The sequence below is a fragment of the Protopterus annectens genome, chromosome 3.part0, assembly GCF_019279795.1.
Source record: "Protopterus annectens isolate FY-2018-M chromosome 3.part0, PAN1.0, whole genome shotgun sequence".
Lineage (NCBI taxonomy): Eukaryota > Metazoa > Chordata > Ceratodontiformes > Protopteridae > Protopterus > Protopterus annectens.
Window position 1 is genome coordinate 735,420,847 of NC_056731.1, and position 26,707 is coordinate 735,447,553.

General features: G+C 44.6%; 1 protein-coding gene across 1 annotated transcript in view; it reads right to left on the minus strand.

Annotated features, from left to right (window-relative positions):
• The window catches only part of DPY19L1 (dpy-19 like C-mannosyltransferase 1), a 2,139,210-nt gene that overhangs the window by 1,211,450 nt on the left and 901,053 nt on the right, over positions 1 to 26,707 (minus strand). The window lies entirely within an intron of this gene.

The window sequence follows — 26,707 nt, forward strand, 5'->3', positions numbered from 1 at the left end:
GTAAAATCCTTGGCCTTGCTCCCGTGTAGGTACCAGTTGAATGGCTCTCATGTCCAAGAGGGCTGTAATTTGTTTTTGTGCCTCTGCCCATTGATTTTGTGGCAGGTTTGGCATTCCTTTTATCATTGGCAAGGTGTGGAAATGGAATCTGTAGCCTTGTGAGATAATGTCTAGGACCCATTTGTCCTTTGTGACGATGCGCCAGTTGTCTGTAAAAAGTGCTAATTTTCCTCCCAAGGGAGCTGCCAAGAGAGTTTTGCTTGGCAATTTGAGGTTTAAGTCATTGTGTTTGCCTTCTAGTAGTTTGGGACCTGTCTTCTCCTCCCTTGTGTAGCAGTGCCCCATTGTCGAGGTTTGTAATGGGTTTGTGCTTGTCCTCTGCCCCTTGGGCGTCTGTATTTACCCCTCTGTGGTCTGTCAGTAGCTGGAAAGGACCAATGTTTTGTTAGCCAATTTCTGCTGAAGCGTGGGGGCTGAACCTGTAAGAAATCTTTGACCGTCTGCATAGATTTTGCCTTATCCTCCATTTTCTTTAAAACTTCTTCTGCTTTAACCCCAAATAGGGCATCCTGCTGTAAGGGTGCATCTAGTAACTTTGCTTTAACATGATCAGGCAGAGTTTGTTCCTTTAACCAAGCATGCCTACGTATAACAGACCCAGTAACAGCTGCTCTACAGGAAGCTTCCAAGGAATCAAATCCACATTGTAAAGTATGTTTGCCCACCTGTTCAGCTGCATGCAACAGATCCTGCATTTCCTTCAATTCAGACTGTTGAGGGTGTGTGCTCATCTTTTTTTTTATTTGAGACATTAGGAATTGCTGGTATTTAAGCATGTGAAATTGACAATTTAGTGCTCTCATAGCTAGAGTGGCTGAGGTGTAAACCTTCTTTCCCCACCTATCTAGTGCTCTGGAGACCCTTTCAGAGGGTACAGGATTTTTAGCCATGGAGGCCTTAGCCCCTTTGGGACCTAGGGAGATAGTCTCTGGGTCAGCAACAGGGCTTTTGTAAAGGAATTTGTGTGAGTCAGGCACTCTATAGTATGTAGCTGGTTTGGCTGGCGCAGGAGGCAGAAAATCTGGATTTAGACTAGATTCTAAGTAAACATCATCCACAATGTCTAAAACTGGGGGGATAGCAAGTGGTCTGTGCTGGGGGAGTAAAAGAAACTCTCTGAGCCTTTTCTTTGAGTCAGAGTAGTCCTGACCTTCCCAGTGGAAATGTTCCCTCATGATATGTAAGGTTTCCCCAAAGGAATAGTCTTCAGGGGGAGAAGCTGAGGGAATGGAATCCTCAGCATCAGAATCTTCATAAGGGGGAAAGGAGTAATCTTGTTCCTCAGCAGAGCCTGAGGAAATAGACACTTGATCAGATGAGGCATAATCCTCCTCTTGTCTAGGCCTTTTGTCGGGTGGGGGTTGGGAACCCCTGATTAAAGAAATCAAATCTTCAGCCATTTTAAGCATCTATTTCTTAGGCATTGGGCCTTGAACTGGAGACTGAAGTGCAGTCTTTTTTGGTTTTAGAGGAGTCTTAAGCTTAGCATAAGATTTTATGGTGAGAGTAGTCGGTCTGAAGACACCTTCAGAAACCGAAGGTGTTTCTGCAGCACCGGCTTCTCCTTCTGCAGTGTCGTCAGTAGGGCCTAAAGAAAATGGCTGCGTCGGCCTAGAACTCTCCATCAGAGAATCCGAAGCGGTCTGGGGTTCCAATTCTGCAGTAGCCAGGGGCTGCATAGGCACCTCACGGAAAACTGGTGAACCGGCGACCGGCCCAGCCGAGGCCTCAGAATCTGGCTTGGATCTAGGCTGCCTATCCTTATCTTTGCGTTTTTTGTGCACGCCGGTAGTCGGTTGCTCCGATGGCATAGTGTAATTAAATTTCCTACCGAAGTAGTGTCGTGTGAAATCAAAGCGTCGCTTTATAGTTCACTTATTGAACCTAGAACAAAACCAACTTTTCTGACATCGGTCTGAGGCAAGAAAAGTTTCCCCAACGGGGTACTTAGCTTTACTGAAGACTTCGAATCTGAAATTCGACTTCGAAAATCTCAGGAGTCGGCCGACCGGCACTTGCGAACTGTTTCTGCTTCGGGCACCGCGCGGCAAGAAAGACGGAAGAAAATGGCGTCTGATGCCTCCTATATACCCCTGGTGCCCTGACGTCATGGAAGAAGCGACAGCAACTGATGCCGGACCAAGACTTTGGAATTCAGGCCGACTGCGGGACCGCCTGACGACAGGATAACCCAAGTGTGATGACTGCAGCAGGGTAACACGATGAACATCCAAATCTGATGAGGCCAATGAGGAGCTATTAGAATAATGGTCATTCCCAGGGCTTTTGCTTTCTGTAATACCTTGGGTATCAATGGGATTGGTGGGAGAGCATCCCCTGGGGCTTCTCCCGGAGGAGGAAACAGGGAAAAGTAGCTTCTGCATTTCGTGTTCATGTGACTGGCAAAAAGGTCGCAGCAAGGCTGGCCCCACCTGCAGAATATCCTGTCTGCTATTTCCATCTTGAGGGACCAAACAAAATTGCTCTGCTCAGCTTGTCTGCTATTATGTTGGATTTCCTCGGGAAGTGCGTTACTAACAGAAAGCGCTGGGTAGATATAGCCCACTGCCATACTCTTAGGACCTCACGACAAAGGGGGTATGACTTGGTTCCTCCTTGTTGTTCAAGTACCAGACCACTGACATGTTGTCCGTCTGAATTGCAATCGTACTCAGAGGAAGAGAGTCCTGGAAGTACTGCAATGCCAAAAGTACTGCTCTCATCTCTAGGACATTGATATGCAGATGTGTCTCTTGATCGGTCCATGTGCCTCAGGCTGTCCTTCCCTGAAAATGCCCCCCCACCCTATCAGAGAAGCATCCGTGGTCACTGTGGCCGTTGGTGGGGGTAACGCAAATAGACGTCCTATCGTAACATGAAGTGAGGTCAACCACCACTTAAGATCCTTTTTGCAGAAATTTGTGATCATTATCATGTGAGACATGGGGAGCTCTTGGTAAGACCACTGAGTGAACAACAGCCATTGCAGTATCCGCATGTGCATACGACCCAGTGGTATGGCCAGAATTGCTGCTGGCATCATTCCTAACAATTTCAGAACTTCTGATGCTAGTGCTTTGTTTTTGGATATTAGAATGTGGACATGCTGATGGAGAAGTAAGACTCTTTTTACTGGAAGTCTTAGCGTGGTGATGGTGGTGTCCAGTTCTGCTCTGATAAAGATGATATGCTGCAATGGCGACAAGGCAGATTTTTCTGAGTTTATAGTAATGCCCAGCTGATTGCAGAGTGAAAGAGTGGATTCCCTGGCCTGAATGAGTTGATGCCTGGTGGTGGCGGTAAGGAGCCATTCATCTAGGTATGGAAACACCTGGAATCCTAAATGTCTCAGGTGAGCCGTGACCACTGCCATGCATTTGGTGAAAACTCTGGAGGCTGTAGTGAGACCAAAGGGCAGGGCTCAAAACTGGTAATGACTGGCTCCCAGACAGAAGCGTAGATGATCCCTGGATGGCCTGGCCATTTTTATGTATTAGTACGCATCCTGGAGATCTACCGAGCACATCCAATTGTCTTTCCCTAAGAAGGGAAGTATTGACTGAAGCGTGACCATCCAAAACTTCTCTTTCTTTACAGATTTGTTTAGTCTGCTGAGGTCCAATATAGGTTTCCAGTCCCCTGTCTTTTTTGGAACTAAAAAGAATCTTGAGTAAGTTCCGGATCCTGTCTGGTCTGCTGGGACTGGTTGGATGACTCTTTTTCTTAGCAACGTCTGGACCTCTACTGTTGCTTGTTCCCTGTAACTGGGTGGAACGTCCGGGATTTTTCTTGTCGGTGGAGGGGGTGTGGCAAATAGGATGACGTATCCTCTGGAAATGATACTTTGTACACAGTTGTCATTTGTTATTTTGAGCCAGGCATCTGGGTACAAAGATAAGCGACCCCTGACTGCCTCTAGAGCAGGACAGTCGGGCCTCCTTTCAGGAGTGCTGGTAGGGCTTCCCAAAGAAGTGATCTCTGTCGCCCTGGTTTTGTGGACCCCCCTCTGCCGCGAGGGTGGTGTCTTCCATTATTGCCCCTTTCTCTGCCCCTGGAGGGGGGTTCACCACGTGTGTCCTGAAAGACTCCTTGGGCTTTTCGGAACCACATTCTCCCTCCCCTTTGACCCTTGGGGTAGGGTCTGGTAGGGGTGAAAAAACAGACTCTGATGGCAGACAGAGTCTTTCCCTCCTGCTCACACCTGGTTAAAGTTTCCTTAACTTTGGGCCTGAAAAAGGATAAGCCATCAAAGGGGGTATTCACGAAGAATGACTTGAAGGCCTCTGCGAAGGAACACAAGCGCATCAAGGAGTGTCTCCTAAGTGCAACTCCTGTACTCGCTGCCCTACTCGTTCCATCAGCTGCATATGAAATGAGGCGCATGGACGAGCTCACTATGGAACTGAAGGTAGCAAGCTGGGAGGCAAATTTGTCTGTAGCTCCTGCAGCTACTGTACCCTGAAGAGTATCTCCCAGCTCATTAAGGAGCTCTCTTTGTAGTCTCGTAAAATGGGTCAAATAGTTAAGTGAATGAAGTGCAAAAGTTGCTGAACTAAACATGCGCTTCCCATATCTATCCATGAACCTGGAGTCTCTGTTAGGAGGATGGATAGACGGGAAAGTTTCAGACATTTCCTTTTTGGTGGGTGCCGCCACCACCATGGCATCAACTGGTACACCTTTGGTCAAGAAGGATTTATCTTGAGGGGGCAGATATGAACTTATTAGGCCTCCTAGAGACAGGCTCCATGGTATCCAGAAACTCCCATGCCCTTTGTGAGAACAGCTGCATAAGCTCATCGAAGGGCGGAGACACCCAAGAGGTAGAGGGCTGAGACCCGAAAGCCTTCAGAAGAACCGACTCATCCTCAGTAGGGTTGGTGGACTGCCAGTCACCCCTCTACCTAAGGATTTCAAGTATCTCTGCAACTGAGATATCCTCAGAGGGGGACCATGGGGACCCTTCTGATTCATCCAAGTCAGTATCGGATGTTAATGACTCCTGAGAGGAGTCTAAATGTTTCCTCTTACACACTTTCTACCTGGGAACTTCATCAGTGGGAGCTTCTGGTGAGGACTCAGAAGAGCATGGGCCACCCAATGGGGCTTCCTGAGGCTCTGGGTCTCTGCATTTAGTTAGGATCTGTGAGGCAGAAGCAGACACAGGCGCTTTAGTGGATGAAGAAGCCAGACCTGAAGTTGAGGATGTCTTGGGAGACATAAATCTCCTCATGGCTTCGAAGGCACCCCTGCTCTGATGCGAAGGCATCGACAGATCAGAGGAAACCATTGATACCCCCGGCACCGGGACAGTGGGCTTTGAGCCGAAGCCCCAAGAGGCAAAGTTGGAACTGACAAGTCAGTTCAACTATCTGCCCTGGACCCGACCAGAGAGTGTCAGCTCCTAGAGTCCTCAATCGGCGCCGAGGACGTCAGAGTGAACGGAGCCAAAGACACTGGAGCAGGTGTCAGCTCTGAAGGCTCCACAATCAGCAAGTCAGACTCCTCTGGCTCCGAAGGACCGGTATGGCTCAGAGGAGGAAGAGATATAGCTGGCATAAGGGTCTTCTGCTCCGAAGCCATCTGGGTCAGAGCCAATAACAATTTTGCAAAGGCCGGTGCCTATAGAAGCTTCTGAATCACCCAATCCACATCCAAATCTGAGAGGCTAACAGAAGACCGAGACGAATGGACTGACGGTACCAACTGAATCGGGGACTGGCTCTGAAAAGAAAAGACAATCGGCTCCGAGACCTGTGGAGCCGATGTCACAGACTCTTTTGACTTAGACTTTTTCAAATCCACAGAAGTCTTGGAGGACTTTGAGGACTTACTAGATCCATCCTGGTCACTCAAAGCCTCCTGGAAAGAAGGTTTCAACAAACCCCTGTCAACGAGCTTTCTTTTTCTCTCTTGGAGAACCCGAGAGGAAACGGAATGGCATATGGAACATGTTTCTTGTAAGTGCAAGGCACCTAAGCAGTAGACACAATTTACATGGCAGTCAGTAACAGACATCTTCTGCCCACATTTAGGGCATTTTTTAAACCCTGACTTAGGGTGTTTGTCCTTGTGATCAGCCATGACAGAAATGGACACACTCAACAACAGCAAATATAAATTAGCCTTCTAATAAAAAAAACAGGCTAACTATAAGCACACACACACAAGCCCTTTAAACTAAGGCTAACTACAACTACTAAGAATTCTTTTAATAAAAAACAGGCTAAATATATGCACACAAGCCCTAAAATGAAGGCTAACAAGCACACACAAACAAATTAACTAAGCAGATAATATTAACAAGCAAGCTAACTCTAAGAATTGTGAAATTCTCTGCAAAGGAAAAAATGTGACAAAAAGGTCATTGAATAAACAATTTTTTTTAGTCAGAAAATTTAAATAGGCCTATAAAGAAAAACAAGGCCAAATATAAAGCTATGAAAAGGCACACAGGGAAGGGAACACTGCAGATAAAGCTTTAAGAGCTTATCTAATCTAAGTAGCTAACTATTCTAAGAAAAAAACTACCAATAATTTTTAGAAATAGAAAAGTATTAAAGTTTTTACTGGCCCGAGCTTGCAAGAACCTTCAATCAGTTGCAACGGCAAACTAGATCTGAGGTAACTCAAGATGGATCATGGGATAGGGACTTGGCCTCGAGCTACTTGAAATCCTTCTGCTTTGTAGTAGGTGCTGACTCCGAGCCGAGGGATCAGCTCTGAACCCATCAGTAAAGAATGACCGGCGAGATAGAACAACTTCACATCTACAATTTTGTCTTGAAGAGATTCTACGTATTTTAACATACAGAAATGACAATTTAAATCTCTTATTGTTAGGTTGGCAAAGGCATAAGCTTTCTTCCCAAATCTCTCTAGTAATCTACTTTATCTGTCATTAGGCAGGGGATGTCTTGTTGGTCCTTTAAGTACACCTTTTGTGGATTCAGTGGAGACAACAGACGGATCAGCCTTTGGATTTCTGTACAGGTGCTTGTGAGATTGAAGCACTCTGTAAAAACTACCTGGTTTCCTCAGACTGGGGGTAGAGACTCCGGGTGAGGAACTATGTCTTCGAAGACATCATCCAATACAAAGTGTACTGGAGGAATAATTAGTAGTCTGGATGAAACTAAACCTATCAGCTCCCTGTAGTGGGGGAGGGGTCTGGTCCTGGGAAAATAAGAAGTTATGTACCTACCATAACGTTCCATGTTAGTTGTCTTCTTCTCACCTTCTTTCTTGCTGGTTGGGTTCGGAGACGATCCTCGGCTCCGACTCGGCCATCTACTAAAGCTCGAGAGCTATTTACTGGCTCGAGGCCTCCCCATATCCCACAATGCTTGGCGCTAGATACCCAGATCTCATTTGGCACAGCTAACACCATAGAAAATACAAGGACACCTGTCCATACTACAAAGTTTTCCTACAGTACTAAGACAGAGGAGGATGCAACCAAGATAAGACTCAGCCAGAGGAAGAAGGCCTCAAAAAGGGACTCTTCTCGGTCTGTCCAGGCTAGGGGGGTGGAGGGTGGGACGCAAGAAAGAAGGCGAGAAGAAGACAACTAACAAAGAACGTTATGGTAGGTACATAACTTCTTAATGTTAAGTTGTCTCTCTCGCCTTCATTCTTGCTGGTTGGGACAGCGTCCCTAGCACCTTAGTCCTGGGTGGCTCATTGGAACAAACTCTTGAGCACAGTGGAACCAAAAGCAGCTCTACTCCTAGAGGCCATATCCAACTTATAATGTAAAATGAAAGTATGAGGAGTGGCCCATGTGGCTGCGGCACAAATAAATTCCATAGGTAGTCTTGCTTGAAAAGCTACCGAAATAACTAACGCTCTGGTGGAATGACCTTTGGGTTTAGTAGGGAGTTCTTTATGTCTCAGCTGATAAATCAAAGTAATAATAGAGGACAACCACCTGGATAAGGTTACTTTGGAAAATGGCAGGCCCTGTTTGCCCTCAGGGTAGGACAGGAAGAGTTGGTCTGATTTCCTTGTTTGTTTGGTCTTATCCAAATAAAAACGTAATTGCCTATGAACGTCCAGTTGGTGTAACTTTTGTTCAGCTTTGTTCGAATAGTTAGGAAAAAAGACAGGTAGATCAATAGCCTGATTCAGGTTTGTTTCGGAAGGTATCTTGGGCAGAAATGAAGGATTAGTCCTGAGTGAAACTCTATCCTTATGAAACACAAGGTAAGGAGGACGAATACAGAGGGCTTGAAGTTCCGAAACTCTCCTAGCTGAGGTGATGGCTACTAAAAAGAGAGCCTTCCAGGAGAGCAATTTTAAGGAACAGGAAGCCGCAGGTTCAAAAGGGGGAGAATCAAGGAAGCTAATATCAAGTTTAAGTCCCACGGAGGCGGGGGATCTCTGACCGGGGGCCTAAGCAAAATAGTCCCTTTAAGAAAGGCCTTGCAAAGTTTGTGGGACATGATGCTGGTTTCTGACAGGCCAGCGTGGAAATTTGCGATAGCAGCTAATTGGACCCTAATGGTGGCAGACGAGGAACCAGCTTGAAAGAGTTCTGATAAAAAAATCTAGAACGTGATGGACAGGTGCTGTAAAGGGGTCTATATTCCTAGCCTCTGCCCAGAAAGACAAATGTTTCCACTTACTAGCATAAGTCTTCCTGGTGGTAGATTTATGTGAAGAAAGGATGATTTCACGCACCGGCTGAGAAATATGTGGAAGCCTGGCTAAGGTTGGAAGTGGAGCAACCAAGCTGTGAGGCTGAGAGACTAAAGGGATTGGTGCAGCCCGCCCGACTGATGGACCAAGTGGTCTGGCACTGGGTCCAGATTCCAAGGCTGCTCCAGTAGGTGACGATGCAGGAATGGGAACTAAATTTGTCGAGGCCAGTAAGGGGCAATGAGGATCATCCTGGATCCCAATGCGGTCACCTTCTGAATTAGTTTGGGAATTAGGGGAAAGGGTGGGAATGCATAGAGAAGGCCCGGGGCCAATCGTGAACTAGGGCATCTCTGGGGGAGTGCCCGGGAAGGGGGAAGAGAGTGAAGAAATTGTCGCACTTGCTGTTGAGAGGAGTTGTGAAAAGGTCGCAGCAAGGTTGACCCCATCTGCGGAAATTTTTTTCCGCTACTGACTGATTGAGAGACCATGCGTGAGGCATGAGAATAGCTCTGCTTAGCCTTTCCGCTATGACGTTGGACTTCCCGGGGATGTGCCGTTGAAAGGAGATCACCCACTGCCAGAGTCTGAGTGCTTCTCAACATAAGGGATAGGACTTGGTTCCGCCCTGCTTGTTGATGTACCACACTACAGACATACTGTCTGTTTGAATTGCAATAGTCCCGGTGGGTAGAGAGTCCTGAAGAGCTTGCAACGCTAAAAGCACCACTCTCATCTCCAAGACGTTTATGTGCAGGTGGTACTCTAGAGGTTGCCAAGTGCCCTGGACAGTCTTGCCCTGAAAATGCCCCCCCTCACACCCGATCAGGGAGGCATCCGTGGTCACCGTGGCAACAGGAGGAGGAAGAACAAACGGTCTGCCCTGGAGTACTAGAGGGGAGACCATCCACCATGCCAGGTGGTCTTTGCATGATTGAGTGATTATTAACTTGTGAGACATTGGAAGTTGTTGAAAAGACCATTGGGTAAAAAGCATCTACTGAAGAATCCGCATATGAAAACGAGCCAGGGGAACTTGTATGATTGCTGCTGCCATGAAACCCAACGTTTTTAGTACAAATTTGGCCTGAATCCTTTTGCACTGTAGTAAGACCTGTACATGTCGGCGAATGTCTGACACTCTGTCTAGAGGAAGTTTTGCAGACAGATCTTTTGTATTTAATCTTGCGCCTATAAAGGTTATAGACTGAGAAGGTGACAATGCAGACTTTTCGAAATTTATTGAGATATCTAGCTCGGAGCAAGTTTGGATGGTATAATCCCCGGCTCGCAGTAGCTGATGCCTGGTGGAAGCAGTAAGGAGCCAGTCGTCTAGATATGGAAACACCTGGAATCCTCGCCGTCTCAGGTGAGCCGTAACCACTGCCATGCATTTGGTGAACACCCTGGGGGCTGTGGTGAGACCAAAGGGCAGGGCTCTGAATTGATAGTGACTGGCTCCCAGCCGGAAGCAGAGAAAGCTTCTGGAGCGCCTGTCCATTTTGATATGGTAGTACGCATCCTGAAGGTCTATGGAGCACATCCAATTGTCCTGACCCAAAAAGGGTAGAATGGACTGAAGCGTGACCATCCAGAACTTCGTTCTTTGAACAGATTTGTTTAACCTGCTGAGATCCAAAATGGGTCTCCAGTCCCCTGTCTTTTTTGGTACCAAAAAGAACTTTGAGTAAATTCCGGATCCTTGCTGATCTGCTGGGACTGGCTGGATGACCCGTTTTTCTAGCAGTTTTGAAATTTCTGGCACTGCTTGTTCCTTTAGACCGGGTGGAACATCTGGAAGGGACTTGGTTGTTTGTACAGGGGTGTGGACAAAGGAGATTTTGTAACCCTCGGATATGATGGACCGTACCCATATGTCTTGTGTGAGGAGTTGCCAGGCTTCTGGGTACAGTGACAATCTTCCCCCGACTGCCTCCGAAGGTTGACAGTCAGGCAGCCCCTCAGGGGTGCTGAAAAGGTTTGTCAGAGAAAGATTCTCTGGTACCCTGATTTTGCAGACCCCCTCTGCCCCTCTGGCAGCATCTATTATTGTTCCCTCCCCTGCCCCTGGAGGGAAACTCACCACGTGTGTTAGGCACGACTCCCTGGGGTTTCCGAAACCACATTTTCCCACTCTTCTGACCTTTACGGTATGGTCTAGAGGGAGTAGAAAAATGGACTCCCACGGCAGAGAGAGTCTTGCCTTCCTGCTCACACCTGGTAAGGGTATCCTTCACCTGTGTTCCAAACAGAGCCGAACCATCGAAGGGGGTATTGGTGAAGGATGCCTTAAAGGGGTCAGTAAAGTTAAATCAATGCAGCAACTAAACCAAGTAACTCCAAAATATCCACCAGCACAGGACCCGGAGACCACCAAAAATAACAGCAACTCTTCAAGGCAAAAGTTTAATGAATGTAAAATATCCAACCAAGCGTTTTCGCCCGGTACTCTACCAGGCTTTTTCAAGGATCAAATAATGCGTTTATACATCATCCCTTTAAATAGTAATGTTCCATGTCAGCTGATCAACAAGTAATTCATCAATTAATTAATTAAAAATAACCTCATGCATTTCATATAAAAATTAATGATTCCATATCTTTCATTCTTTTTACACACAGTAAAAAATAGCAAACAGAATACATAAAAAACAACAAACAACATCCCTAACTTTAAAAACTAAAACCCAAACATCCCCTAATAAACTTTTAAGAGATTTTCTATTATTTAAATCTTTATAAATAAACCATAACACCCCATCCTAAATATGTTAGAGTCTAGCCCTTCTTAATTTTAACACTGGGGCAATATTGATATTGTCGTTTAGTCCTGGGAACCTAGTAGCATTGAGTTTTGTTAAAAGACTTGAATATATTAAATGAAAAAATGACTGATGACAATAATTTCGCAAGTATAAAGAGAGATTATGAAAGAATGTTTGTGGAAGTTGATCAATTTTGTGAAAAAATTTTAAATCGGAAAATCAAGAAACTGGACAGGGATTTGTTGGAATATAGGGAGGGAAAGGCCTACCCGAATCCCATTAGGGGAGGGAGAGGACAGGTTGCTGTTCAGATGTGTAGTAGGGAAGAGGAGGAGGAGAATAACTCAAATGTAATTGATTATAATAACATAACAGACCCACCCAGACGGAGTGAAAGACTAGCGGAGAGAAACAAGAAACATCTAGCCCAGGATTTTCAATACCCCCCCGGCAGACGGGGGAAGGGGTTCAATTACCAACAGCGGGTATGGAACGAATCATTCGACCAAACATAGAATTAGAACTAACCACACTGGATGTAGATTTGCACTTGAAAAAACAGATAGTTTACAGAGAAAACAGTTTTTCTATTTTTAATTACACTGAAATGATTCCTACGCCCACATATTTTAGTTTGTTTGAGAAAGGGCTCCATTATGTTCCTCTCAAAACAATTAATATTACTGAGTCATTAGTGGATTTGAAGATGTTTTTAAGACAAATGAATCTAAAGATATTCTTTAAAGGGAAAACCAAACCTGACTGTAGTTTAAGTAGAACAAGCATTTTAACCCGCCGAACCATCCTATTCTGAATATATTTGGGGAATTAGTGGAGAAGGACTTGAGGCTTATGACATCAAACTCACGAAGTTCTCAGTTTAGTAATTTAGAAAATAAAGAATGGGATTTGATGCAAAGGTTGAAAAAAGAACATTGCAGAATTATGAAACCAGACAAGGGGGGAGGGGTAGTGTTGATGTATGAGGTAGATTATGATGCCCACATTTATGAAATGTTACAAAAGGAAGATCAATATGAAATATCATCTATAAATGAAATCAACATAGCCCACTCCAAAATTAAGTACTTGTTATATGACCATCTGTTACAAGGTGTCATTAACGAGAGTCTTTACAACTTTTTATATGTGGACAGACCCAGGATCCCAGTTATTTTTGGGATTCCAAAAACGCATAAAGGGCTAGAAGAATTGAAGTTTAGACCAATAGTGGCAGGGTCGGGAAGTATAACTGAGCCACTGGCTAAGTTTATTGATGAAAAACTGGAAGTTTTTATGTCCACAATTGAAAGTATTTGCAAGGACTCTTGGGAATTCTTAAGGGACATTAAACAGGAATGGTTTAACACCCGGTTATGGATGGTAACGGTAGACATAATAGAACTATTTCCCAGTATACCACACCAAATAGGTTTGGAATGGTTTGGTGAGGTTTTAACCAAAGAGACAGGTTTGGATAATAGGAATATTAATCTAATGATGGAATTCATGGAAATTATACTGGAAAACAATTTTACGTTGTTTAAAGGTGAATTCTATAGGCAAAGAAAAGGGGTGGTGATGGGAACCCCTTGTGCTACGGTTTATGCTAATTTAGTGTTGTATTACTGGGAACAAAAATACATATTGAATAGTTCCTGGAAGAGAAAAATAAAATTTTACAGAAGATACCTGGATGATATCTGTCTATTGTGGTCTGGTACAGAGGAAGAATTAAAAAGATTTATACAGTTTATTAATTCAAGTACAGGTTTTCTGAGTTTTACTCATGAGATGAATTTGAATGAATTACACTATCTGGATATTAAATTAACGAAAGATTATATTAATTCTTGCTTTCAATCGCAAATATTCAGGAAACCCACTTTCTCCAATGCCTACTTACACTTTGAGAGTGGGCACCCTTTTTATCAAAAAAAGGGAATTATTAAGGGACAAGTAATTAGAGCTTCAAGGATGTCTAGTGTATTGGAAATTTTTAATAAAGAAACACTCATTCTTAAAGATTTATTTTTGGAAAAGGGGTACCCTGAATATTTGATAGATAATATAATTCACGAAGTCAGAAATAATAGAGAAACAAAACACCCACCTTTATTAGGGTTAGGTAGAGCATTGAGGCAGGTGGAACCACAAAGGAAGAGTTCCGAGGTTGGGAACAAGAATAATTTCATGTACACATTTTCCAATAAGGCACAGGAGCTGGAATCGATCATTACTAAATATTGGCCGATTTTAGGAGTGAATGAAGAACTGAAATAATTTTTTGTTGAGAAACCTCACTTTATAAGAAGGAGAGGGGTTAATTTAAAAGAATGGTTTGAAAGAAAGGAAAATGCTAACATGAATAAGAAGAAAAAGGGGACATTCAAATGTAATCATTGTAACCAATGTACTGCTATGCTAAATCAGGGCATTTTTTATCTTCCCCATAGGAAATTTGAGATAAGATCTGACAATTACTATAATTGTGCATCGAAAGGAGTAGTATACTTAGGGGTCTGTATATTCTGTTTATGTTTTTATGTTGGTAAAACAGAGAGACCCCTAAGAAGAAGGGTATACGAGCATCTTTATGACATCTCGAAGAAGAAGGAAACAAATGCTTTTTTTAAGCATTCCCAGACATGCAAAGAAATGGTATTAAGGTTCATGGTATTAGAGCAAGTTATACCTGAATTAAGAGGGGGGAGTTGGGAAACATTACTTGACTACCGTGAACTTTATTGGCAGCTAAAACTCAATGCTACTAGGTTCCCAGGACTAAATGACAATATCAATATTGCCCCAGTGTTAAAATTAAGAAGGGCTAGACTCTAACATATTTAGGATGGGGTGTTATGGTTTATTTATAAAGATTTAAATAATAGAAAATCTCTTAAAAGTTTATTAGGGGATGTTTGGGTTTTAGTTTTTAAAGTTAGGGATGTTGTTTGTTGTTTTTTATGTATTCTGTTTGCTATTTTTTACTGTGTGTAAAAAGAATGAAAGATATGGAATCATTAATTTTTATATGAAATGCATGAGGTTATTTTTAATTAATTAATTGATGAATTACTTGTTGATCAGCTGACATGGAACATTACTATTTAAAGGGATGATGTATAAACGCATTATTTGATCCTTGAAAAAGCCTGGTAGAGTACCGGGCGAAAGCGCTTGGTTGGATATTTTACATTCATTAAACTTTTGCCTTGAAGAGTTGCTGTTATTTTTGGTGGTCTCCGGGTCCTGTGCTGGTGGATATTTTGGGGTCAGTAAAGTTACATAACCGCATCCAGGCATGTCTTCTCAAAGCCACTCCTGTACCTGCGGCCCTACTCGCCCCATCGGCTGCATAAGAAATGAGCCACATGGAGGAGTTGATGATTGAGTTAAGGGTCACCAGCTGGGAGTTAATCTTATCTTGAGCCCCCACAGCTGATTGATCCTGAAGGGTATCACCCAGTTCCTTGAGAAGATCCCTTTGAAGGTCGGTGAAGTGGCACAGATAATTCAGCGACCGCATGGAAAAAGTTACTGAGGAAAACATCCGCTTCCAGTACCTGTCCATTGTCCTAGACTCTTTATTAGGTGGATGGACAGGCACTGAAGGGTCAGCCAACTCCTTCTTCGTGGCTGCTGCAACCACCATGGCATCAACGGGGACACCTTTTGTCAAAAATTGGGTGGGGCTGTAATGAACTTAGTGGGCCTGCGGGGAGTTGGTTCCACTGTGTCCGGGGCTGACCATGCCCTTCAAGCCACTACTTCCATCAGCAGGTCGAAGGGTGGAGATAACCAGGAGGTGGAAGGGCGAGAACCAAACGCGTCCAGGTATACCGATTCATCCTTGGAAGGGTTAAGAGCAGTCCAGTTCCCTCTCTGCTTAAGGATCTCTAGGATGTCTGAAAAAGAGACATCCTCAGAGGGGGATATTGGGGACCCTTCCGAATCCTCCAAGTCGGTATCAGACGTGACTGACTCGGGGGAGTCAACATGTTTCCTCTTACATTTTCTCTTCTGAGGGGGCTCCTCTGAATGATCAGGGGAGGCCTCGGAAGAGGAAGATACGCCCAATGGGGCGACCTGGAGTGTCTGTTCTCCACGCTTGGGGTCAGAAGGGTGGGCAGAGACTGATGCAGACACCATGGGGGGAGGAGCTGACGGGGCCGATCGAGGAGCTGACTCAGGAGTCAGCACGCTCCTCATGACCTCGAAGGCACCACTATCAGGCAGAGAAGAAGGTCCCCGCTCCGAAGAGACGTGAACCCCTCCCGGCACCGAGAGGGACGGCTCCGAGGCTGATGTCGGAGCCGAGCTCACCTGCGCCGAAGTCCCGAGAGGGAGAATGGGGTCAGACAAGGGTCCGATGCCACTCGCCCCCTCGGAGCCAACGAGGGAGTCCCGGCATCCAGATCCCTCCAAGGAAGGAACCAATGAAGAGATTGGAGCCGATGAAGGAGCCGAAAGGTGTGGTATCGGCTCTGACGTTTCCAAGATTCAAGCCCCAACCAGCTCCGGCTCCGAACACAAAAGGGGAGTCGGAGGAGGAACTGCTGAAGACACAGGGACAGCCACAGTCTGTTGAGAAGGGCTGGTTAACATTTTGGCCAGGGCCTGCGATTTAAGGAGTCTACTGACCACCCTCTCCAAGTCATGATCGGATAGCCTGGAGGACCGAGAGGAGTGGGACCTATGGCTTCGTTCAGACTGAAGCAATGGTGACCTCGGAGCCAAACGAACCGATTCTAGGGAAGGGGACCTAGAACGTTTTCGGCCCAAAGACGGTTCTGACACTAAAACTGGAGCCGATTGAGGTCCAGAGATGTCGGTTCCAGCCGGAACCGAAGAGGAGGCAGATGCTCCGTCCGGCGATGGCTCTGAGCTGGGAGCCGACGGCTTGGCGGGCTTTAAGGATTTCCTTGACTGAGGCTTCGCCAGGGATCCCTCTGACTTAAGTAAGCCTCTCAAAATAAGCTTGTTCCTACGCTCCTGCAGGACTCTCGGGCTGAAGGCGTGACAGACCGAGCAGGAGTCCTGCAGGTGTAGGGAACCCAAGCAATAAACACAAGAAGTGTGACCATCCGTCAGAGACATCTTCTGACAGCACGAGTCACACTTCTTGAAGCCTGAAACTTTGGTATCCTTGGACATACTGGAAGGGGATACCAAAGAGAGAAAATTAAACTAGTGCTTAAACAAGGCACACAGGAACAATCACACACCCACACTAGTTAAACTAACAATAATAACAACAAAAACTATCACACCACACTTAATAACAACAAAAACTATCCACTAATAAAAATATATACAAATATTACAAGGCTAAACACTACTCCTATTAGGTACAAAAAAGGGTGGGGTTAGCCACTAAAGAGAAGAAACAAGGGGGGGGGTAGAAACTATCTAACAAAAAACGAGTTTCCTGAGTGGGACAAACTAGGGGATACACAGTCTAATTATACTAAAAGGGAAAAAAAAAGATTAATACGACCTGAGCCAGTAAAAACGCAACCTCGTAGCTGAAGGGGCAAATGAGATCTGGGTATCTAGCACCAAGCATTGTGGGATATGGAGAGGCCTCGAGCCAGTAAATAGCTCTCTAACTTTAGTTGATGGCTGAGTCGGAGCCGAGGATCGGCTCCAAACCCAACCAGCAAGAATGAAGGCGAGAGCGACAACTTAACATCTTATGTTCCCAACTGAAAACCCTCCTTCATACTATGTAGGGTAGCCCCAAAGGAAAGGTCTTCAGGGGGAGGTGGAAGAGAGTGTGTCATCTGAGTCAGGCTAAGTTTGAGGAGGTAAGTAGCCCGAGTAAGATGACTTCTCATCATCCTCTAAGCTAGAGGAATCTTTGGTTCCTGAAAAGCTACTTTCCTGCTCTTTTTAGAAGGGAAGGTCTCAGAGTTGGAAGAATGAGAGAGCTCTCTAGATTTCATGAAGGCCATAAACTCTTGAGTTATTTTAAGGAGATCATTGGCTTTGGTCTGAGAAGTGGCCGGAGGTGCTGGCAAAGCAAAGGAAATAATTAATTTTGATTTGGTTGTCCATTTTAAAATGGTGACCAGAGAATGATGTCACCTGACTGAAACTTTAACTGTAGCTTCTGTAATCAGGGAGGACAAGGAGCTTCCCTCAACAGCCACGGTGCAGACATTGGAAGCTGAGGTCTGCAGAAAAACCTGAGATCTGACCAATGTATGAGCCATGTTGGCATTTGTAGTAGGCCAGAAAGCACTGTGGCCTCCCGCGGGGTCATGCCAGGAGATTTGGGCCTAGCAGTCGATGGTCAAGGGGGTTGCAAAGGCACCTCACCTACGTCATCTGTCAGCTTAAGACCTATAGTTAAGAGCTTTTTCTGTAATGTCAGGGTTCTTTGCTTTTTGTCTTTCCATTTTTTTGGAATGATGCTAGCAGACACCAGAGTCTGTAGAGGCCCTGCAGTAGCAGTGGATTGCAGCACCACCAATGAAGCTGAAGAAGAGGACTCCATATGGCTGCAAGCATCTTGAACCTATGTTTGAAAGCTTTTGCATGGGATTTTGCACCATTAGTACAGTTACAGAGACATCATGTTGAGGCCCCAAGCAGAAAGTACAGTTGTGTACACTTACCATAAATGTAGATGTTCGAGTGTATTCACTGTTGCAGTCATCACATTTGGGTTATCCCTGCCAGGGTAGCCCTCAGTCGGCCCGAATACCAGAGGCGTTGTATTTCTGCATCAGTTGCTGTCACTCCAGGACTGACGTCAGGTCATCAGTGGTATAAAATCAGGCAGCCAACGCCATTACATCAGTTTTTCTTGCTCTGTCAGGAGCCCCCAATAGGGAGCTAGGTTATGGTGGAAGAACACCACCAGTAGAAAGTAAATACCAACAATTCCTTGTAATTAGAGAGAGAACATGGGGGATGGTGGGAGGGAAACCAGGACTGCAACAGTGAATACACTTGAACATCTACATTTATGGTAAGTGTACACAACTGTACTGTGTTCTTTGTGTTTCACTGTTCCAGTCATCACATTTGGGTTGATTCTTAAAGCTGAAGAAAAGTGTACAGGCAGTCAAGAAGACTGTGGGCTGGCTAGGATGCCCTGCAAGACTGCAGTGGCAAAGCCTGCCCTGGATTTAGAGAAGATAGGCAGGTGGTAATGCTTGGTGAAGGTATGAACAGATGTCCATGTTGCAGCCTCCAGGATGTCCCTGGTGGGGACCCCTCTGAGAAAGCTGCAGAGGTGGAAGTTGCTCTGGTAGAATGTGCCCTGACCCCCTGGCGGAAGGTTTCCCGTGCTGTTTGTAGCAGAAATGGATGCAGTGTGCTATCCATTTGGAAATTGTTTGTTTGGATATGGCATTGCCCTCTGCTCCTGCAGCAAAGCTGACTAGCAATTGATCAGTTTTTCTAAAAGATTTAGTGCTGTCTAGGTAGAATCTGAGCTGTCCGTGCACATCTAGAGAGTGCAGATTCCTTTCCCCCTTGTTTTGTGGGTTAGGGAAAAAGGTGGGCAAATGAATGGATTGGTTGGGAGCCACACTGGACACCACTTTTGGCATGAAGGATGGGTTAAGTCCTGAGGGAGACCCTGTCAGCATAGAAAATTATAAGGGCTCTACAGCCATAAGTGCTTGTAGCTCTGAAACTCTTCTAGCTGAAGTGATGGCCAGAAGCAAGGCTGTCTTCCAAAAAATAAATTTTAACTCTGGAGCTGGAGGTTCAAAGGGGGGCAGGTTGAGCTTTTCCAACACAAAGTTTAGGTCCCAAGCTGGGGTAGAAGCTCTTCTGGGTGGCCTCAAGTTGTTAGCCCCTCTTAGGAACTGTTTGATAAGAGGGTGTGAGAAAAGAGGTGGCTCTGTGCTGAAATGAGCAGAGATGGCAGTGGAATGAATTTTAATAGAAGAAAAGCATAGACCCATGTGCAGTAGATTTGCCAGGTAATCCAGGATGAGAGGAAGGGAGTACTGTGCAGTTCCGGCTCCCTTAGCCTGGATCCAGGAGCAAAACCTTTTCCACTTGTCAGCAAAAGACTTTCTAGTGCTGGGGCATCTGGCCTCACGTATAACATCTAGAACTTTTTTGCTTAGACTGGCAGCTTGAGTAGAGGTCAGGGAATAAACCAGGCTGCCAGATTGAGGGTCTGCAATTGGAGATGCATAAAATCTTCATTCCTCTGGGTCAGGAGTGTTGGGATCTGAGGTAGGTGCCATGGTGGCAGGGGTGACAGACTGAGCAGCAGTGGGTACCAGTTCTGGCATGGCCAGTCTGGGGCAATCAGGATTGTCCTTGTTTTTTCCTCCCTTATTTTGAGCAGTACCCTTGAAATGAGTGGTAGAGGGGGAAATGCATAGACCAAGAGGTTTACCCACTGCAAGGATAGAGCATCCACTTTTCAGGCCTTGCTGTGACATTCCCTGGTGCAGAATTTGCTGAGCTGATGATTGGAGAGGGAGGCAAAGAGGTCGACTTTCGGGGTGCCCCATTTCTGGGTTACAAGGGTGAAGGTCCTTGGGTCTAGCTGCCACTCCTGTGGGTCTATCAGGTTTCTGCTTAAGTTGTCTGCCAGAGAGTTTAGAGAGCCTGGCAGGAATTGTGCTAACAGGTGGACTTGCATGGCTGAGGTCGTGTACCAAAGGGTCATGGCGAGCCTCCACAGAGGATAAGAATGAGTTCCTCCCTGCTTGTTGATATACCACATCACCGTGGTGTTGTCTGTCTTGATCAGTAGAGACCCCAGGGAGAGTAGGGGTCTGAAAGCTGTCAGGGCATGCTGAACAGCTAACATCACTTTTTGGTTGATGTGCAGATGTATTTGATTTGAGCACCATTGGCCCTGAATGCACCTGCCGTCCAGGTGTGCACCCCGGGCATAGTCTGATGTGTCTGTGGTGAGGGTCTGGGCGGTGTGGGGTTGTGAGAAGGGAAGTCCCTTGTTGTGGTAGCATGCTGCTGCCCACCAAAGAAAATATTTCCTTAGACAAGGTATCACTGGTATAATAGTTTCCAGGTCTTGAGAGTGCTGACACCAAAGGATTTTTAGGTACCATTGCAATTTCCTCATATGCAATCTGGCATATGGAATGAATAGAATGCAAGAAGCCATGAACCCTAGAGCTTGCAGGGTTTTCCTTGTGGATAACTGGGTCCTGGTGGCTAGTTGAGAGAAGTAAGCTGTCAGGTAAGATTTTTTTTTTGGTGTAAGGAATGTCATCTGGGATGCTGTGTCCAGGATTGCTCTCAGGAATACAATTTTTTGTGTGGGTACTAGCTTGGATTTCTTTTCATTGACAGTATACCCCAGGGAGGTCAGCAAGCCCTTTACAAAGGTCAGGTGCTTTAGCAGCTTTTCCTGACTATCTGCCTGAATCAGGCAGTCCTCTAAGTATGGGTAAATTTGAATATTTCTTTGTCTGCAAAAAACAATGATGGGAGCCAGACATTTTGTGAAAACCCTGGGAGCAGTGGATAAGCCAAAGGGAAGTGCAGAGAACTGAAAGTGCAGTGATCCTGCCCTGAAATGTAGATATTTCCTGCATGATTCCCTGATTGGGATGTGTAGGTAGGCCTCTTTTAGGTCTAGGGTGGCTAACCAAGCATCCTTGGAAAGCATAGGTAGAAGCTGCTGGTGGGTGAGCATTTTGAATTATGGTATCACCAGAAAGGTGTTTAGAATGGCTAGATCAAGGATGAGGCGGCATGTGCCCTCTTTTCTGGGTACCAGGAAGAGTCTTGAGTAAAAATCTTGGCCTATCTGTTCTGCAGGGACATGCTCTACTGCCGTCATAGAGAGCAGGGAAAGGATTTGATTTTTGGCCTCTGCCCACTGGTTTGGGGCAAGATCTGGGAACCCTTTTGGGGTTGGCAGAGTATGGAAATAAAATTTGTATCCCTGGGACCCAGCGGTCGTTGGTAATGGTGACCCAGTTGCTTGCGTGGAAGGAGAGTTTTCCTCCTAGGGGCAAGAGCAGGTGGGCAGAGGGAGGGAGTGGAAGTGTAAAGTCATTGTGAGTTCTTACCACATGGGGGTGGCTTTGCACTCCCTGGATTTGAAGAGGAGGAACTCCATTGCTTAGATCTCTGCATTCCCTGACGCTGTTGTCTGGGGGAGCCTGCTTCCCCTGGGTCTGGGCTGAGCTGACTTGGAGGGGGCAGGAAAGGACCACTGCTTGGAGTGGCAATGCCTACTGAACCTCGGTGGCTGGACCTGTAAGCAGTCTTTAACTGTCTGCATAGATTTAGCTTTTTTTTAACTGTCTGCATAGATTTAGCTTTTTCTTCCATCTTTTTAAGACCTCTTCTGCCTTGGTGCCAAATAAGTTGTCTTTGTGCAAGGGTGCATCCAATAATTTGGATTTGACATGGTCTAGCAAGGGCTGTACCTTAAGTCAAGCAGGCCTTCTAAGGACAGAACCAGTGACTGCTGCCCTGCAAGATGCTTCTAGGGTGTCAAAACCACATTGTAAGGTGTGCTTAGTTACTTGACTTGCAGAATGCATTAACTCTTGTAACTCTTTATTTTCTGCACAAGCAGGGAAAGGAGATATTTTTTGTTTGAGGAGTTCCATTGTATGTTGCTGATAATTCAGCATATGGAACTGACAATTTTATGCTCTAATAGCAAGAGTAGCAGAGGTGTATATTTTTTTACCCCATCTGTCTAAAGCTCGGGAATCTCTATCTGAGGGGGTGGGATTCTTAGCTGAAGTTGTTTTGATTCCTTTAGGTCCTTGAGAGATGACCTTGGGGTCAGCAGTAGGATTTGTGAGAGTCAGGGGACTCTATAGTACCTGTCCGGTTTCTTGGGAGCAGGAGGAAGGGTGTCAGGGGTCACACTGGATTCCATAAAAACATCATCCACAACATCCAGGACAGGAGGGATGGCCAGAGGTCTGTGCTGTGGAAGATCTAAGAATTCCCGGAGTTCTTTTTTAACTGAGGATAGTCCTGACATTCCCATTGGAAATGCTCCCTTAAAGTATGTAGGTTTTCCCCAAAGGAAAAGTCCTCGGGTGGAGAGGCTGAAGGGATGGATTCCTCTGCATCAGAATCCTCATAAGCAGAGAGGGATTGCATGTCTTCATATTCAGATGCATCAGATTCATCGGACTCTTGTTCAGATAAAACTACTCGGGACAAGTCAGTTTTTCTTTTGGAAGGGGTAACCTGGCTTTCCCTGATAAGCATTATAAGGTCTTCTGTCATTTTAAGCATTTGAGACTGAGGCAAGGAAGTATGTGCCTGAGCTTGGGTCATCAGTTTTTTGGGTGTGGTTCATACCCTGGGCCTTGGAAACTCAGTAGTTTTCGAAAGAAATGAAGAAGCGAAAGAAGTTGTCGGTCTGTGTCGCGTATCGGTAGTACAAAGTACTTCCTCAGAAGCCGGTGCCTGATTAGCATCTCCGGACACATCCAAGGTAGAGACATCTGCAGGATCCTTAGTCGAAGAAGAGTCTCGCTTCATACCGGACTCCAAAAGGGTCTCGGTAGCAACCTGCAAATCCACAGAAGCGGGCATCAGGGGCTGCAAAAGCACCTCACTGAGGACCGGAAAACTGACAACTAGCTTAACGGAAACGTCTGCAGTTTTGGACCTGTGCGGTCTGTCTCTGTCTTTATCCTTATGTTTTCTCGGAAGATCTGTTGTCGGATGGCTTACTGAAGCCATATCGGAATTTGAGGACTGAGAGTGAAAATATCTAGCTACAATAAGGGCCTGATGACGTATAGTTCTGGCATTAAACAAAGCATAAAAGTGACAACGGGGGACATCGTGGTCTGGGCCTAAACAAGTGACACAGTAAGAATGAAAGCCTCGCTGTGGTATTTGCTTTCCACAGGCAAGATAATTGTTAACTTTTCCTGACATGGGTTAGAGCAAGAAAAAAGGATCCCCAACAGGGTTTTTAGCTTTAGAAGACTTCAACTTCAATTCGGAAATGAAAAACTCAGGTAGCGGCCGACTGGCACTCAGGCAAACTGCTTCTGCTTCGGCTCCAAGGCAAGAAAGACTGATGTAATGGTGCTGGCTGCCTAATTTTATACCACTGATGACCTGACATCAGTCCTGGAGTGACAGCAACCGACGCAGAAATACTAAACCTCTGGTATTCGGGCCGACTGAGGGCTACCCTGGCAGGGATAACCCAAATGTGATGACTGCAACAGTGAAACACGAAGAACATCAGGCAAAACAATAGAAAATCTTTATGTGAGATTTGCTTCCCACACTTTAAGCAAGTGTTGACTTTTCTAAACATTAAATTAGTACAGAAATTTCTCCAGTGGGGTACTTATTTGCTTGGAGGAAGAAGGTGGTTCTCTGTAATTGACTGACAGGCTGTGAGCAGATGCCCTTCTTATATCCTGACGTCCAGCCATCAGTCTTCAGATGTCTGTCAGCTAGGGATGATGTAAAGACTCTAGAAATAGGGCTAGTCCTGGTCTTCTGCATGGCAGGAAGACCCAAGAATCGGTACTGCAACATGACTATGAAGATCATCATCATCAGTCTTGCACTCAGCCAACTGTCTCATATTATTTTATAGTAGCTGTAATTTAAGCAGTCATACTTCAAAGGATGATTATTAATACATATTTTCTCCAGTTCTACGTGATTACCTATTTCACCAGTTCTGTGTTGCTACCCTTTCAGACTTAAATAATCAACCAGCACATCCTTTCATAGCTGAATATCCAAATAATTAACTTAAAATTATGTAAAGCAAACTAATAATCAAATATACAAAAAAATCCACGCACTTGTATAGTGACATTTAAATATAAGATGTTGTAAAGACTGTTATTTTTAGAAAAAAAATACTAAATACACTATAGCTGTGTTCATCGCTATCTTCTAAATAAAAGATGGCTACACATTACTACTGTAAAGATGTAAATTCACTCAGTAGTTAAGAACACAGGCAAACTGTAGAAATGTGAGCTCACTGTCTCTGGAAAGCACACTTCCAAACTTTCTCTTTCAATGACCACACAAAAGTTTCTTTGAGGATCACTAGTTGCTCTCAGTTTTAGTCAGAATTCAGTCATCTCGGGGCAAAAATTACATTAACTGCTGAATTATTCTTAGAAGCCAGGACCTCAGCATTTTCTGATAACCCAGAGTGGTGTCATGGAACAGAGCTATATCAGCAGATAACCAGTTAGCACTGAATTTCACTTCTTGCAATATCTGTGCCCTTAAGTTGCAAATTTGTGACATCCTGTGTCTCTGGCACAAAAGTAAAAGCATCACAGTCAGCATTTCTGCTACACTTCTACTTTAAAAAAAATTACAAGAACCCCACCTAGTTCTGCACAGACTTAAAGATTATTTCCAGATAGAAAGACACCAGGGAAAAAAGATTAAAAAGAAAACAGAGAGGGCACAATGTTAAGTCACTGAAAAGTTTGAGAAAAAACGGGAAAGGATTATAGCAAATGGGGTGCCATGGTCAGGAGGACTATTTAGTATGTGTGACATCCGGCTAATATCTCACCAAATTGCCAACAATAAAAGTGATGTCCCCCACTTAAAACCCGGATCAGTAATTGAGTAGCCTCAATCCTCACTACTGACTCCAGTGTGGGAGCATCACAGAAAACACCAGAGCACAGCGCACACAAGAGTAAAATTCCACAATTTCCCTTAAGAGTACAACAGGAACATGCTCTATTTCATGGGACTGGACTATATACCTCTGTGCATCCAAATGTAATTCCTTATTACACACTTCAGAGCAATGTGTTCCAGTTTAAGACCTCTGACTCACACTCAAAATAAATTTAAATCACACATGCTCAGACACTTATGGAAAGCCTGACACAGATTTCCAGCTGTGTCCCCTCCCCAATACAAATGTTAAATACTGCCACCAGAGTCAGACAAGTCTACATGCCCTTCAAAGGGTGATCATTTATTAAAAATTAAATATCAAAATAAATGACAGCTATGACCAGAGGCAGCCAGGCATTTGAGGTGCCCTGAGGAGTATCAAACGGGTATAAGCATGCTTTAAACTCCAAGGAATACACTGATGGTCCAGCCACAATCAAAAGTAATGGTAAACATTTAAAAATAAACAAAATGATTACAAGAATGTAAATCAATAACTTTTAATACACACCAGAATCCAATCACCAGAAACATACAATTAAACTGTAGAACAGGAGTCCATCATCTTAGACTCTATCTAAATAGCTAAACTTTCCTAAACTAACTAGAGAATACTGTCCCTGATCTAATCTAAAACATAACAGCAAGGCAACAGCAGGCTTACAGTTCTGGTGAGTCCTTTTTTTCCGGGTATCTACAGCACAGCACTGTAACTGACTGTAACTCTCAACTAACTGCTATTCTTTAATAACTGCTGCTCTTAACTACCTGTCCACCACTGACTTCAGCAGTCTCCTTTATACAGTCCAGGTTAACAGTCTCAACTGTCTTATTTTAAAAATAGCAGTCAGCTGTTTGAAAAAGTTATTTTTCCTGTCAATCAGCTGTTCAAATAATCACCTAGCAACCAGGAGCATACTAATGATATCACCTACTGATCAGCTGATTCTTCACAGAGAGTTTGTACCTTACAAACATGTGCAATTAGAAATGTATCAAAACACTGACAGATTCTTTAAACATTTTGTATAAACAGGGAGATACTCAACATTTTAAAACTTATTTACACTTTCACAATTAGACATGTTGGCATACAATTTTGTCTGAAAATATACACAAATCTCCTGCCAGACATTCTAACACAGATGACAGTGTTTTCATTTTCTTCACAGTATGCTTGAAGGAAGACTGGAAAAGGTTGATGGAAGGGACTGGGGGGGGACAAAGAAATGAAGACAAAGCAGAGAGGTAAATAGTATTTTGAATTTTAAGTCCTCAGTGCAAAAAGTTTTTTTATCAGAGACATACTACACTTCACATGTATATCATTTACTTTAGACTAAAAATCTTTAACAACATTAAAAAAGTTGACAAAAATATTTCTTGTCATGACAACCTTGCATCAGCCAGCATCCCAAGTTAGGGAAGGAAACCAACTCTGTACTGGGAAGTCCAAATACCCTGGAACTCAGACTGCATCTGACTAATTCTCATAGGTGGGTATTATAATGCAGCAATGAACATCTATAAATCACTGATGGCCACAAAGACTTTTTTTTAATATTACTTTAACCTAAGAGGAATAATATACATGACACTAACATTCAGTGAGGCAGATAGTCTTG